The sequence below is a fragment of the Scyliorhinus torazame genome, chromosome 18 (assembly GCF_047496885.1).
Source record: "Scyliorhinus torazame isolate Kashiwa2021f chromosome 18, sScyTor2.1, whole genome shotgun sequence".
Classification (NCBI taxonomy): domain Eukaryota; kingdom Metazoa; phylum Chordata; class Chondrichthyes; order Carcharhiniformes; family Scyliorhinidae; genus Scyliorhinus; species Scyliorhinus torazame.
The window spans coordinates 147,207,520-147,221,638 of NC_092724.1; the positions used below are offsets into that span (position 1 = coordinate 147,207,520).

The window sequence follows — 14,119 nt, forward strand, 5'->3', positions numbered from 1 at the left end:
GAGGTGACCTACCTGGGTCACCGTGTAGGTGCACAAGGATTACAGCCCATGGAAACAAGGTCAATGTGGTAAAAGAGGCATCTGCCCCCAAAAACACAACTGAACTCAAATCATTTGTGGGAATGGTAAAATATAATGGACGCTTTTTTACCAAACTTGTCGAAGATATTGGCTCCCTTGCTTATTCTGCTAAAGAAACACCATTGTTGGTCTTGGAAGGGTCCCCAGGAGGAAGTTTTCAACAGATTAATGCAATTGCTGTATTCTTGAAACCTGTTAGTACACTACAACCCTATAAAGAACTGACATTGACCTGCAACGCCTCGCCATGTGGTGTTGATGTGGTGTTACCTCATCAGATGGACGATGGCTTTGACAGGTCAAAAAAGGCTACTGACAAATTGAGAAGGAATGACTATCACTAATCATTGGCGTCAAGAAATTCCACCAGTAGAACTGCTAAAGAAACGTTGTCTCAGAACAACATTGAGCCTGGTGTTTCCAAATTTGCCAGGGAGGGTAGAAGACAGCTGAAGTAATCAGAAAGGCAGCCATGATTTACAAAGTACAGCACAATTATTTATGGTCAATGAAGCCTTATACGTGAGGAATTTCGGTGGATCAATTTGGATCCCCGGAATTATTGTCTCTGAGACCGGACGGACCCCTTTCATACCAAATGGAAGTGGAGAGGCCGATTGTTCATAACCACGTGGACCACCTGAGGAGCGGAGAGATGGTCCAACAGTGATCATTGCCATCAAGAAATGTTTTCAAACCTGCAAGCACCAAAGTACCTGCTCAACCTGTTGTCAACATAACTGATATCTCTGTGGAAGCAAATAGTAATGAATTGCTTGTGCCGCAAGAGGTACCCGTTATTGCCGTTCCTGTTAGCGTTGATCCTGTGGGAGCATCTCAGACAACAGAATTACACTGCCTTACAAGAAACAGAAAACCCCTCAAAGACTCAATTTATAAATGTCCAACTCATCTACATAATGGTTAATTATTATTTCGGACAGAGTGAATTAGTTATTTGTGTTCTATAATAGAGTTTTTAAAAATAAATTTAGAGTACCCAATTAATTTTTTCCAATTAAGGGGCAATTTAGCGTGGCCAATCCACCTAACCTGCAGATCTTTGGGCTGTGGGGGCGAAACCCATGCAAACACGGGGAGAATGTGCAAACTCCACACAGTCAGAGACCCAGAGCCGGGATCGAACCTGGGACCACGGCGCCGTGAGACAGCGCTGCTCACCACTGCGCCACCGTGCTGCCCTTGTATAATGGAGTTAAAGGAGGATTATTCCTTTCCGGGCAAAACAGCAGAGTGAGAGTCACCTGGCCTCGGTGACCAATCAGGACTCAGAGTGCGGAATCACCCCATGGTGAGAGAGACTCCTGGGCAAAGACATTTAGGGAGCAAGATAGAGCCATGCGGCTGCTGCACAATTCGTATTCATAAATACCTTTTGTGTAGCTGTCCAGTACCCAGGTTACATACATTGCACCTTTCGATCCATCTTCGTTTTGCTCCTCGAGAATTAAAACATTCAAGTCACGGTGGAGGTGCAGAGAAGGTCAAAAGGGCTTGATGGCTGCCATCAAAAGTTTAAGTTGCAATGAAATTGCGGGTCTTAAGCTTTGAACAGAGGCCTTGAGTGTGGATTTAATAGAGCACCATAGACACAAAACGGCAGTGGTTAGCCGAACTGGAACAATGCGCCAAATTGCACTCAGCAGGAAATTTAGGAGAAGGCGGTGATGTGTCACTGGACTAACAATCCAGAGTTCCAAGCTAATACTCTGGCGACATGGGTTCAAATCTCACCATGGCAGTGGATGGAATTTAAATTCAATGAATAAATCAGGAATTACAAAGCTTGTCTCAGTAATGGTGACCATGGCACCTATCAGCGGATGTTCTAAAAACAAATCTGGTTGGCTAACGAACTTTAGGGAAGGAAATCTGCCATCCTTCCTTGGTCTGGCCGATGTGTGTCCCCAGACCCACAGCAATGTGATTGACTCTTAACTGCCCTGTGAAATGTGAAATGGTCAAGCAAACCACTCAGTTAATGGGTGATTAAGGATGGGCAACAAATTCTGGCTTTGCTGGCGATGCCCACATCCCCAGAAAGAATAAAGAAAACCAAGGTTAAAATTGGACGACAGATAAATTAGGACAGCTAAGACGAGCAATCAAATAATGTCCAACAAACAAAGAAATGGAGGCAAAGGCCTCAGAAAAGATCATGGTAAATGGATAGCTCTTGGGCGTCTGTGAAATCCAGCCATTTTAGCCTTCCATGATGATTTTATGGGTGATTTATATTTTAGGGGGAAAGTAGATTAAATAATGTTGAACGTCAATTGCTCCCTGCATTTGTTTCAATATTTTTCTAATCATCATTGTACATATTTCTTTTGATCCACAGTTTTTCCTCCTATTTTTCAATGGGTCGCATACTGTCTCTACTTTCCTGGCCAAACAGTTTGATTGACAGGCAGCATAGATGGAACATGCAAAACCAGTTCTACCCAGCAATGTGGAAAATTGCCCAGGTGTGTCCTGCACGCAAGAAACAGGACAAATCCAACCCAGTCAATTACCACCCTATCAGTCTACTCTCCATCATCAGCAAAGTGATGGAAGGGGTCATTAACAGTGCTATCAAGCAGCACTAACTCAGCAATAACCTGGTCATAGATGCTCAGTTTGGATTCTGCCAGGGTCACTCAGCTCTTGACTTCATTACAGCCTTGGATCAATCATGGATAAAAGAGCTGAACTCCAGAGATGAGGTGAGAGTGACTGCACTTGTCATCAAGGCAGCATTTGACCGAGTATGGCATCAAAGAGCACAAACTAAACTGGAGTAAATTGGAATCAGGGGGAAAAGATCTCCACTGGTTAAATTCATACCTGGCACAAAAGAAGGTGATTGTGGTGGTTGGAGGTCAATCATCTCAGCTCCTGGACATCACTGCATGAATTGCTCAGGATAGTGTCCGAGGCCCAACCATCTTCAGCTGCTTCATCAATGGCCTTCCTTCCATTAGGTTAGAAGTAATAATAATAATAACCTTTTATGGGCAGCATGGTGGCGCAGTGGGTTAGCCCTGCAGCCTCATGGAGCCGAGGTCCCTGGTTCGATCCCGGCTCTGGGTCACTGTCCGTGTGGAGTTTGCACATTCTCCCCGTGTTTGCGTGAGTTTCGCCCCCACAACCCAACGATGTACAAGGTAGGTGAATTGGCCACGCTAAATTGCCACTTAATTGGAAAAAATGAATTGAGTACACTAAATTTAAAAAATAAAATAATAATAACCTTTTATTGTCACAAGTATGAAGTTACTGTGAAAAGCCCCTAGTCGCCACATTCTGGCACCTGTTCGGATAAGCTGGTACGGGAATTGAACCCGCGCTGCTGGCCTTGTTTTGCATCACAAACCAGCTGTCTAAACCAGGCCCTGAAAAGTGGGGATGTTTGCAGATGACTGCACTATGTTCAGCACCATCCGTGACTTCTTGAACACTAAAATGGTTCATGTCCAAATGCAACAATGCCTGGACAATATTCAGGCTTGTGCTGAGAAATGACAAGTAACAGACACACAACTCAAGTGCCAGGCATCTCCAAGAAGAGAGGATCTAACCATCACCCCTTGACATTTATTGGCAACACCATCGCTGAATCCCCCACTATCAACATCCTGGGGCTTGCCATTGATCAAAAACTGAACTGGACTTGCCATAGAAATACTGTGACTACCAGAACAGGTCAAAGGCTAGGAATCCTGCAGTGAGTAACTCATCTCCTGACCCACCAAAGACTATCCGCCATCCACAACGCAGGAGAGTAATGGAATACTCTTTTTTTTAAATAGTTTTTATTGTCACAAGTAGGCTTACATTAACACTGCAATGAAGTTACCGTGAAAAGCCCTGAGTTGCCACATCCCGGCACCTGTTCAGGTATATGGAGGGAGAATTCAGAATGTCCAAATTACCTTACAGCACATCTTTTGGGACTTGTGGGAGGAAACCGGAGCACCCGGGGGAAGTCCATGCAGACACAGACAAATGTGCAGACTCCGCACAGTGACCCAAGCCGGGAATCGAACCTGGGACCCTGGCGTTGTGAAACAACAATGCTAACCATTGTGCTACCATGGCGCCCAAGACTCTCCACTTGCCTGGATGAGTGCAACTCCAACAACACTCAAGAATCTCATCATAATTCAGGACAAAGCATCCAGCTTGATTGCTCCTCCTTTCACAAACATTCACACCCTCCACCACCGACGGACAGTGGCAACTGTGTGCACCATCTACAATAAGCACTGCAGTACCTCACCAAGTTTCCTTAGGCAGCACCTTCCAAACCCACGACCACGACCATCTAGAAGGACAAGAGCAGCAGATACCTGGGAACCCCACCACCTACAGATTCCCCTCCAAGTCACTCACTAGCCTGCCTTGGAAATAAATCGCCGTCCCTACACTGTCGCTGGGGCAAAGTTCTGGGACTGCCTTGCCAGCAGCACTGTGTGTGTACCTACACCTCAGGGACTGCAACAGTTCAAGAAGGCAGCTCACTGCCACGTTCTGAAGGGAAACTCGGTATGGGCAATAAATACTAGCATGGCCAGCGATGCCCACATCCCATAAATTATTTTTTTTTAATCAATAACTTTAGAGTACCCAATTATTTTTCTCCAATTAAGGGGCAATTTAGCGTGGTCAATCCACCTAACCTGCACATCTTTGGGTTGTGGGGGTGAAACCCACGCAGACATAGGGAGAATGTGCAAACTTCACACGGACAGTGACCCAGGGCCGGGATTCAAACCCGGGTCCTCAGTGCCGCAGTCCCAGTGCTAACCACTGCACCACATGCCGCCCTCACAGCACATAAATGAACTTAAGAAAAGATATCTCCTCTTTCTACTGTTTTTTTCCTTGTAAATTTAGAGTATCCAATTTCTTTTTCCAATTAAGGGGCAATTTAGCATGGCCAATTCACCTACTCTGCACATATTTTGGGTTGTGGGGGTGAGACCCACGCAGACACGGGAGAATGTGCAAACGGCACACGGACCATGACCCAGAGCCAGGATCGAACCTGGGTCCTTAGCGCCATGAGGCACCAGTGGTAACCACTGCTCCACTGTGCCGGCCATCACTTCCTTAATCTGTCACATTTTAACACTGTTCCACAAGCTGAGGATTAACAAATAGCTGCCCCGACAACCTCAACTGTGAGCAGTGGCCTTCACGGACAGGCAGCGTGGAGATGTAAACTCTTGTTGCTAGGAAGCTTCACGTCTGTGACCTTGACCGAGATTTCAGCACCATGTCTGCGTGGGTTTCCTCCGGGTGCTCCGGTTTCCTCCCACAGTCCAAAGAAGCGCAGGTTAGATGGAACGGCTGTGCTAAATTGCCCTTAGTGTCCCAAAACGGTTAAGTGGGGTTATGGGGTTAGGGTGGAGGAATGGTCTTAGGCAGGGTGCTCTTTCCAAGGGCCGGTGCAGACTCGATGGGCCCAATGGCCTCCTTCTGCACTGTAAATTCTATGATTCTATGATTTTGCTGATCAGTTTTACCATTTTGCAGCAAAAACCTGTTCCCATTTCACTATTCTTGCAAAGTGACTTTGTTAAAGGACTTCTTAACTTCACTTTACGTGCGAGGCTAATTGTGAAGGAAACCTCATTTCTGATGATTAAGCCCCTGTTGAATATCACAACTGCTCAGTTAATGGGGGTTGTGTGACAAGCTATGTTTCAGTGAAAGGTGTGTAACAAACTGGCAAATCCAAGATTTCTGCTTTGAGTGGATTTCACCTATTGCAGCTGACATTGCGTTTCCGTCAGTGGTATTTGTCGTACTGATGCAGAGGTGGCACCATTGCTCAGTGCCAATGCTAGGAAGTTGAATTTAAGTTTGAGGTTGCTGTCGTCCCCACCAGAGCAAGTCATTATGTTGCACTTGCTAAACCAAAACTGCAGCATAAGATTGGATATATCTCCATGCAATATAAATCTTTTCCCTGGAAACAGCTTCATATTCAAGGCAATGCAAAAGACTGCACGTGGGCAAATTTTAAAAAAAAAATGTTTTTATAGCACTAAAAGCAACAAAGGAAAATTAGGTTGTCTGTGGTTTCCTCAGACACTAATATTAGCAGATGCCGGTCAACATGATTGGCAACATAAACAAAACAACCGTCCTTTGGTTAATCATCAGATCGAAAATAACTAATTGCTCAGAGTGTGTCACTTAACCTTTTCTTTAACTTAAACATAGGGCCACAATAAGTCAACAGATTTGATTCTGTTTCCCTGTCTCTACTTTCAACATACTGGAGCTGAGCTGCTTTATTCCTGACCCAGAAATATTTTTGCTTTGGTTGGAATTCCACTTTTTCAGGTTCAGCACTGACTGGTATATACTGGTCTCAACCCATCCCTGCAGGCGATCCTTCAACAAAGCCATTCACCTGTTTTTTTTTATCTTAATAGCTTCGGGACTTTGTTAAACTAGGAGGATGGAAAGTAAATGTGTCTGGGTTTAAGAACTCCAGTGCCAAAAGGAATAGAAGAAGTGACCCTAAGAGTACATGAGTGAAGAGGAGTGTGCACATTTGCACACATATGTACTTTACAGTCTGAAATGTGTTTTCCTGGTTTTCCTCAGTCAAAAACAGTGGGGTGGATTCCCTGTCCCGCGACGACGGATCGCAATCGGGCGGAGAATCGAGCATCTGGCCGAAATCGAGGTTCGCACCGGGTACCGAACTGACCGCTATGCTCCGGCCCGCCGCTGGCAGTGGGATTCCCATCCACGTGCCAGCAGGAGGATATAAATGGGACTTAGCGGACCGGGCACCAGATTCTCCCGGTCCTCTGGGCCGGGATTCACCTGGGCGTGGATCACAATAGGTATGGACAAATGTGGCCCTGATGTGGTGGTCCTCGCTGTAGGCCAAGGGGGTGACCTGCCCCCGCACAATGCCAGACATCCCAACCCACCTGCACCAGAACTCCCCCAGTGGCCCTCCCCTCCTCAGAGACCGCCTAATAAAGACACATCCCCAGAGACCCCCTAACTAAAGGGACCAACCCCCAGAGATCCCCTAACTAATGGGATCCTGACCTCCTAAATAGAGAGATCCCCAGGGGAATGTCCTGACTAAAGTAGCTCTCCCCAGAGACTCCCTAAGGAAAAGGACCCCCCCCCCACCCCACCACAGGGACTCCCTAAGTAAACGTGCCCCCACAGAGAACCCCTAACGAGAGGGACCCCCTCACAATTACAACGCTTAGAGTGAAAAAGATGGATGAAGCAAGGCTCACAGCTGTTTTGTGGAAGCTGTCAATCACAGACCACCACCAGAAAAGAGTGAATGATGTGCTGCTAAAGGATTTGAGGGGTTTGAACACAGGTCATAGTGGTTCTCTGTGCAATGGACAGGTGGTGCTCCAGGTGAGTGTTACAACTGCAATTGTTTTCTCCGCCCCTGTCGGGACTGCTGTCTAGCTTCCAGACCAGGGGTCTCTTTTCTGGGGAAGGGGAGGGGATCCTTTAGTTAGGAGGTCTCTGGGGGAGGGTTCCTTTAGTTAAGGGAAATCTGGAAGGGCCCCTTTAGTTAGGGTGTCACTGTGGGGTTCCCTTTTATTTTGAGGTCCCTCCTGTGGGGGTCCCTTTAGTTAGGGAGTCTCTGGGAGGGCCCCTTCCATTAGGGGGTCCCCATGGGTGGTCCCTTTAGTTAGGGAGTCTCTGGGAGGGCCCCTTTGGTCAGGGAGTCTTTGGGGGGGGCTCCCTTTAGTTCAAGGGGTCACTTTAGTTAGGGGACCCTGAGTGGATCCCTTTAATTAGGGGTCTCTGGGGGGTCTCTTTAGTTAGGAGGTCCCCGTGGGGGGTCTCGTATTTCAGGAGTCCCTGGGAGGAGGTCAGGTCACCCCTATGCTTGAGGGATGGGGGGGCAACCATGAGATCTGGGGGTAGGGGGCTGCCTCACAATGTGGGGGGGGGGGGGGGGGTTAGGGGGCTGATTTGAGGATCGGGAGCGATAGACAGCCGCAGAACTTCGCTATTGACCCTCTCTCTCAAAATGGCGGCCTGAGAGCAGGATTCCCTCAAGAATCCCTCCTGTTCCTCACCTTGCATGCATAAATCGCATGGTGAGGGATACTGAATTGCTTTGTGATTTGCACTGAGAACACTGGGATAGTAAATCAGTAGCAATTTTCCTCCGGTGGGAAAACATAGGGCAGGATTCACCGTTCCCCGACGCCGATATCGTAATCGGCGATTGGGTGGAGAATCCCTTCTGACGCCCAAATCGGTCACAGCGCTGGTTTGACGCAGGTTTTCTATCCTCCGCCCCCTCTGAAATGGCATCATCGAGTCACGTGCCGCACGTCATTGGAACGGCGTTGGATCGTCACCTGAAGTCCCTCCCCGGATGCTCCGCTCCCAATGGGCCGTGTTCCCGACCGCGCAGCGGACATGTGGGACATCTCCGACCCCCCGCCGGTATCTAGTGGAAATAGTTACATCTAGGTGTTTCCTCGTAGGTGTTTCAAATACTTATCCCATGGTGGGTTTGCGAAGGCTTTTCCAATCTGTTTATGCTTGAATTTAGGATTAAGGGGTTAGTTTCTGAGCCTGTCTAACATTAAATCTGAAGAATCCTGAAACAAAAATTTATCTACATAGAATCTGCTTGACAGGAGGTCAGTTGGTCTAATTCAGTGATGGGTGACCTGGGCTAATCAGTGGCTGCATGGGTGGCTCTCCTTCATCTCAGTGGGTCACAAGATTGAAATTGGACTTGTTCACTAACCATGACCCATGAATAAGATTAAATCCATTTAATACACGCCAAATATGTCATAATGAGTTGTAGAAAACACCTAATTATTTATATATTAATAAATCTATCATCAACTTCAAATGGTAAAAACAAAAATAAATATTAACGGAGAGGGAGTGCTCGGCTCTCACAGTCAGTGTTGTGCACAATCAGCACGCACCTCACTTCACTTGCCCTTGCTTTACATGGGTATCACCTCTGTCACAATTACGCAGACAGAAACCAGCGCAATGTGGCAATCCTGTGCATGGACGACGGTCAACAAAATGTCTCTTGGGCTGAACTCAGAACCCAGATGTGACCCTGGACTGCAGGTTACCCATCGCTGGTCTCTTGGTCTATGGCGATATTTATGCTCTACGCAAACCTTCCTGTGTCCTATTTCATCTCATCCGATTTGCACTTTTTCCTATCCTTTTCCCCTCAAATCATGATCTAGCTTTCACTTAAATGAATGCACCTCATATAGTCCAGGTGATAGCATGCTCCACATTCTCATCACCCTCTGGGTAAAACCGTTTCTCCTGAATTCATTCGTGGCTGGCTATCTTATGTTCATAACTTCTAATGTTGAGCACTCCACAAGTGGAAACAACGTCTCTATACCTACACTATCAAACACCTTCATAATTTTTTTTAAAGTATAAGTTTACCCCCTCCCCACAACCTTCTTTTCTCGCGGGAAAAAAGCCCAAACCTTGTTCAGACTTTCCAACTAGCTGTGCCCTCTCAGTTGTGGTATTTGTAAAAACAAAACTTGTCATGCCCAGCGCTATTAGGACTGTCAAATTATTTTATTGCTATGCAGAGCCAGTGTTGCTATGCAGTGTCGGTACTGAGGTGCGGTGATGGCATTACTATGCACCAGCATTGCTGTGCAATAATAATATTGCTCTTGAGTACAATCCACAACCAGTTCAATCCTTTGTGATAATAACTGCCTGTGCACAAGCCAACACAGCCAGTTGCCTCAAAACAACATCCTATCAACATAATGCATGCTCTAGTGCACAGTATGTGCTATGGGATAGATTACCCTGTGTTTTTGACTAAAAGAAGCTGCCTGTTGGGGAGCAGCAACCATAAATCAAGGGTGAAAGCATTATTAGAGAATAACGTGTAATTGTAATAGAAAGTCACTGTGTTGAACGGTTATTGTATTACTGTACCCTTATCATCATGTAAGCTAATGTCCCCTATTAGACCGGGCTTGGAACCCTGGGGGACTCCGCCTTCGGCTCCGCCCACCTGGGAGTTGTATATAAGGCCCCCTTGCAGGCGGCACCCAGTAAGCACCCGTCTCGGCACCAGGCTAGTTCTTCGCTTATTAAAGCCTGCTTTACCGTTTTACTCTCCAGCATCGTTATTGAGGATACAACAGTCACACAAAATAAACCTATTCATCACTTGTTTCTATTGAGTACGTGGAAGCTCTGAAAAGAGGAGCAATTTGGAGCAGTAGTTGTTTCAGTTATTTTATTCTGCCTCATCCGAATATGGGTGGTTTGCATAGGACCCTGGCCTGTTGCTTTACACTGGACAGCTCATGCAATCACGTAATCCAGCCCAATGATGTAAATGTAATTAGTACGTTGCTTCAGCTTGGCTGTCTTGAGAACATCCCCTCATCTCCCCCTCCCCCATCCGCTCCTATCTCTGATGTGTCATGCAAACATAGTTGTGTTGTCTGGGCGAGGGTGGTTTCTGACAGACTGGCAGGATATGTGGTCTCCAGAATAACTGGACTGGCAGTCTGTCAGATTCTATATGAGACACTAAAATCCCTCTGGACTCGAGCACATTGACGGATTTCCCAGGTCCCATTGTTAGAATGCATTGCAACGGTTCAATCACAACAAAATATTGACATGTTCGGAATATTCAATTCTTTAATATTTTAAATTTTATTGCTCCTTCTCTCTATTATTTTTTATTGATTGTCTTTACACCCTTGATTCATCTCGCCAGCAAGCCACACACTTAGCCAGTCGTATTGCCCCAGTAGTTTGTACTCTTCACCTGTTTGAAAATGGATACGTTTCCAACAATTGATCTGCTTGAGAATGAAGTGAGTTCATCCGCGGCAGTGAGTGGCCTGTCTCCCAGAGAACCTGAAGCAAACTCAAACTGCTGAAACTACAGTTCCCTCCATGAGCTTCTTGACAAAGTGAACTCCTGGCTTGGCTCCAAGTTTCCACTTCACCACTGGGGAGAGAGAAAAGAAGAAAAAAAAACCTGAGCTCGGTCCAAACCTTGCAAATCTTAACTTTGGCTCAATTCTTCAGAACTTGCCCAAGTTTGGATAATGTTGGATCTCAGGCTCGATTTATACTTCTCCCTGGTGGCCGTGACTGTGCCTTTATAGGCCCCGACCGTCAGGTGGTTCTGCAATGTGAAGTAAGTGATGAAAAGAGGTAAAAAAAAGCTGAAATGAAAACGGAAAATGCTCTGATGATTCACAGAAGGTCCACAACCTCCAGCAACAAAAAATTGTGGGAGAAACAAAATGGGAGAACACTTTGAAGGGTCGATGGAAACATGAAAGGGAGAGGAAAAAAAACAAGAAATGGAGCAAGTTACAGGAATGTTAACCTTGAAAAGTTGAAATCGCTCTGTGATAAAAATGTGGCTGCTCCTTTAGCCTGCCAAATGATGGGAGTGTTCATTCCCTCTATTAGGTCCATCCCCACATAAAATATATTTCCTGAAAACACATTATTTTGCTCATTTTTAATATTGCACAACCCCAGAGAGTCGACAGTTGGGTCAATTACTGAAAATCAGAAGAAGTATTTGAATTGCTCGTATCTATTTTACACAATCAGTGAAGTCAACCTGACCACCCCGTGGTGTATTTTACTGCGTTTACAAAGTTCAACCCCACCTCGAACAAAAGTGTCTATTTGCCAGAATATACCAGCAAAAAGATGGGAGTCGAGAGTGGGAAGAAATTGATGCGGAATTTTCAACACACAAGCAGGGAAATGTTCACTGCCAAAACAAACTAGTTATGAAAAACTGTCCAAAAAAACAACAGCAGCAATTTTGGCGCAGATTCTGCTGTGGTAAACTGTCAGTTTCCACCATCATCACTTCACTGAAACTGACAGCAGATTCAGGAGTCCGCACGTGTGCAGAATAACGCAGAGAACCAGGGCTTGCTGTCAATGGTTCTACGATCGAGGCGGCACAGTGGTTAGCACTGCTGCCTCACAGTGCCAGGGTCCCAGGTCCAATTCTGGCCCGGGTGACTGTCTGTGTGGCGTTTTCACATCCTTCCCATGTCTTCTCCCTGGTGCTCCGGTTTCCTCCCACAGTCCAAAGATGTGCAGGTTAGGTGGATTGGCCGTGCTAAATTGTCCAAAAAGGTTGGGCCGGCTTGCTGGGTTGCAGGGATAGGGTTGGGGCATGGGCCTAGGTGGGGTAATCTTTCCAGGGGTCGGTGCAGGCTCGATGGGGTGAATGGCCCCCTTCTGTACTGTAGAGATTCTATGATCTTCCATGGGTTGTAGTTTCCCCCGTCTGCAATTAATTGGAAGTCATTCAACTGATGAAAACTTTCAGTCTCACACTTTTGATCTCTCTTTCAGAAACCCTGGGAAAGCTTTCAGTTTGGTGAATGAGATGTAAGCAGCTTTGAGCAATGGACTAAGTTCACAATTACTGCTAATCACTAGCACTGAAAAACGCATTGCATATTTGTCAAACACCGCATTTCTGTATTGTGATGCAAAAAGCCCACATATTTTAAAATAATTAAAAATGTAAAGTTCGTGATGCTTCATCTTCTTTCGTAATGCAGCAATATCTGAAATACTTAAATTAAAAACAAAATGCAATTAACTTCCTGGATTGCTGTTCGTGAAAATGCATCAATGCGATTGGCAGCTTGTTTGCTGGTGCTGTTGGATACCTGTAGATCTCCTTAACTTAGAGCTAGATTCAAACTGCCAGCTGGAAAAGGGAAATTTATGCACAGAGCTTGCTAGATCTTTGTGGGTGTAGCTACCATTGAGGTCAGCAATGAATATTGTTACTTTGCTGCTGAACATAACCTCCACCCCATTTTTTTAAAAGCAGAATAAGACCACTTTCCACACCTTGCGACTGTCAGTTTGAGCAGTACTGGGGGAATAGATGGGTGCCTGAGCCCAGGATTTTCAGCATTGGAACCTGACGAGTAGAGGGTGCTATTGTTAGTCATACTTGTCTCTTCATTCCTCTCGATGGTGCTCCCTGCAGGAATAGATGTTCCGTGCTTTAGGTGTATGGAGTCAAGACCAGTATCCTAACTCGTACCACCAGTGAGACTCCACTCCATAGACATGGCCCTGTACAGTGTAACTATGGGGCTGGATTCACCATTTCTGAGGCTAAGTGCAGAAGATGTGTGGCGTTTTACGTGGAAAAAATCAGCGGCGCTCCCTCACCAATCCTGCGGCCAATGAGTGGATAGCAGCCGTGCCGCCTAAAATTCCCGGCCTCCATGAAATAAAGGGCCAGATATTGGCCGGGTACGTGGCCACGCATGCGCATGGCAATAACCTGCAGCGATCGTGCCATAAAACATGACGCCGACCATGCGCGGACCTGACCTGCCAGATAGTTCCCCCCGATCACCCCCTAGCCAAGACACAGTCCGCAGCCGTCACGCCGGGTTCCCGCATGGCTCAGACCACACGTCAACCTCGCGATCGGGAACTCAGGGGAGAGCCTTCAGGTGCAGCGCTGAGGCCGTCCCAACAGTGTGCACGATGATGCCGTTTCGGAGGGGGCGGAGCTTCCGAAAACAGGCGCCGCCCCCAATTTCGGCGTCAAAAAGGATTCCCTGCCCGATCGCCGATTACGAAATCGGCGTCGGGGGAACAAACAATCCCACCCAGGGTATTTTGTTTGCACATTGTTGAACACTGTTGTTGGTACATGACCTGACATGGACATAACTGTGTCATGCATCTAATAATCACTTGAATGACATGTGCTGCAATGCCTTGCAGATCTGAGAGTAAACCTTCCATAGGCATTCTCCTGGTCATTTGCTGCCACTTTGGCAGGAAAGATCTCTGGAGCAGAGTCAAGTGCAGGTTTTAGATTGTTTACATGGGTTTCACCAAACTTCTACCGAATCCCCACAGAGATTTCAGCTGTTGGGTCCAAATACGGATGTATTAAAATGTTTTCACGCAGGTGTTGTGCCATCAAAATTCTCCATCACATTTTAGATTCTTA

General features: G+C 46.4%; 1 protein-coding gene across 3 annotated transcripts in view; it reads right to left on the minus strand.

The window, feature by feature from the left end:
* Nucleotides 1-14,119, minus strand: part of LOC140395595 (inward rectifier potassium channel 16-like) — a 180,175-nt gene that overhangs the window by 102,168 nt on the left and 63,888 nt on the right. The gene's annotated exons all lie outside the window — the stretch shown is intronic.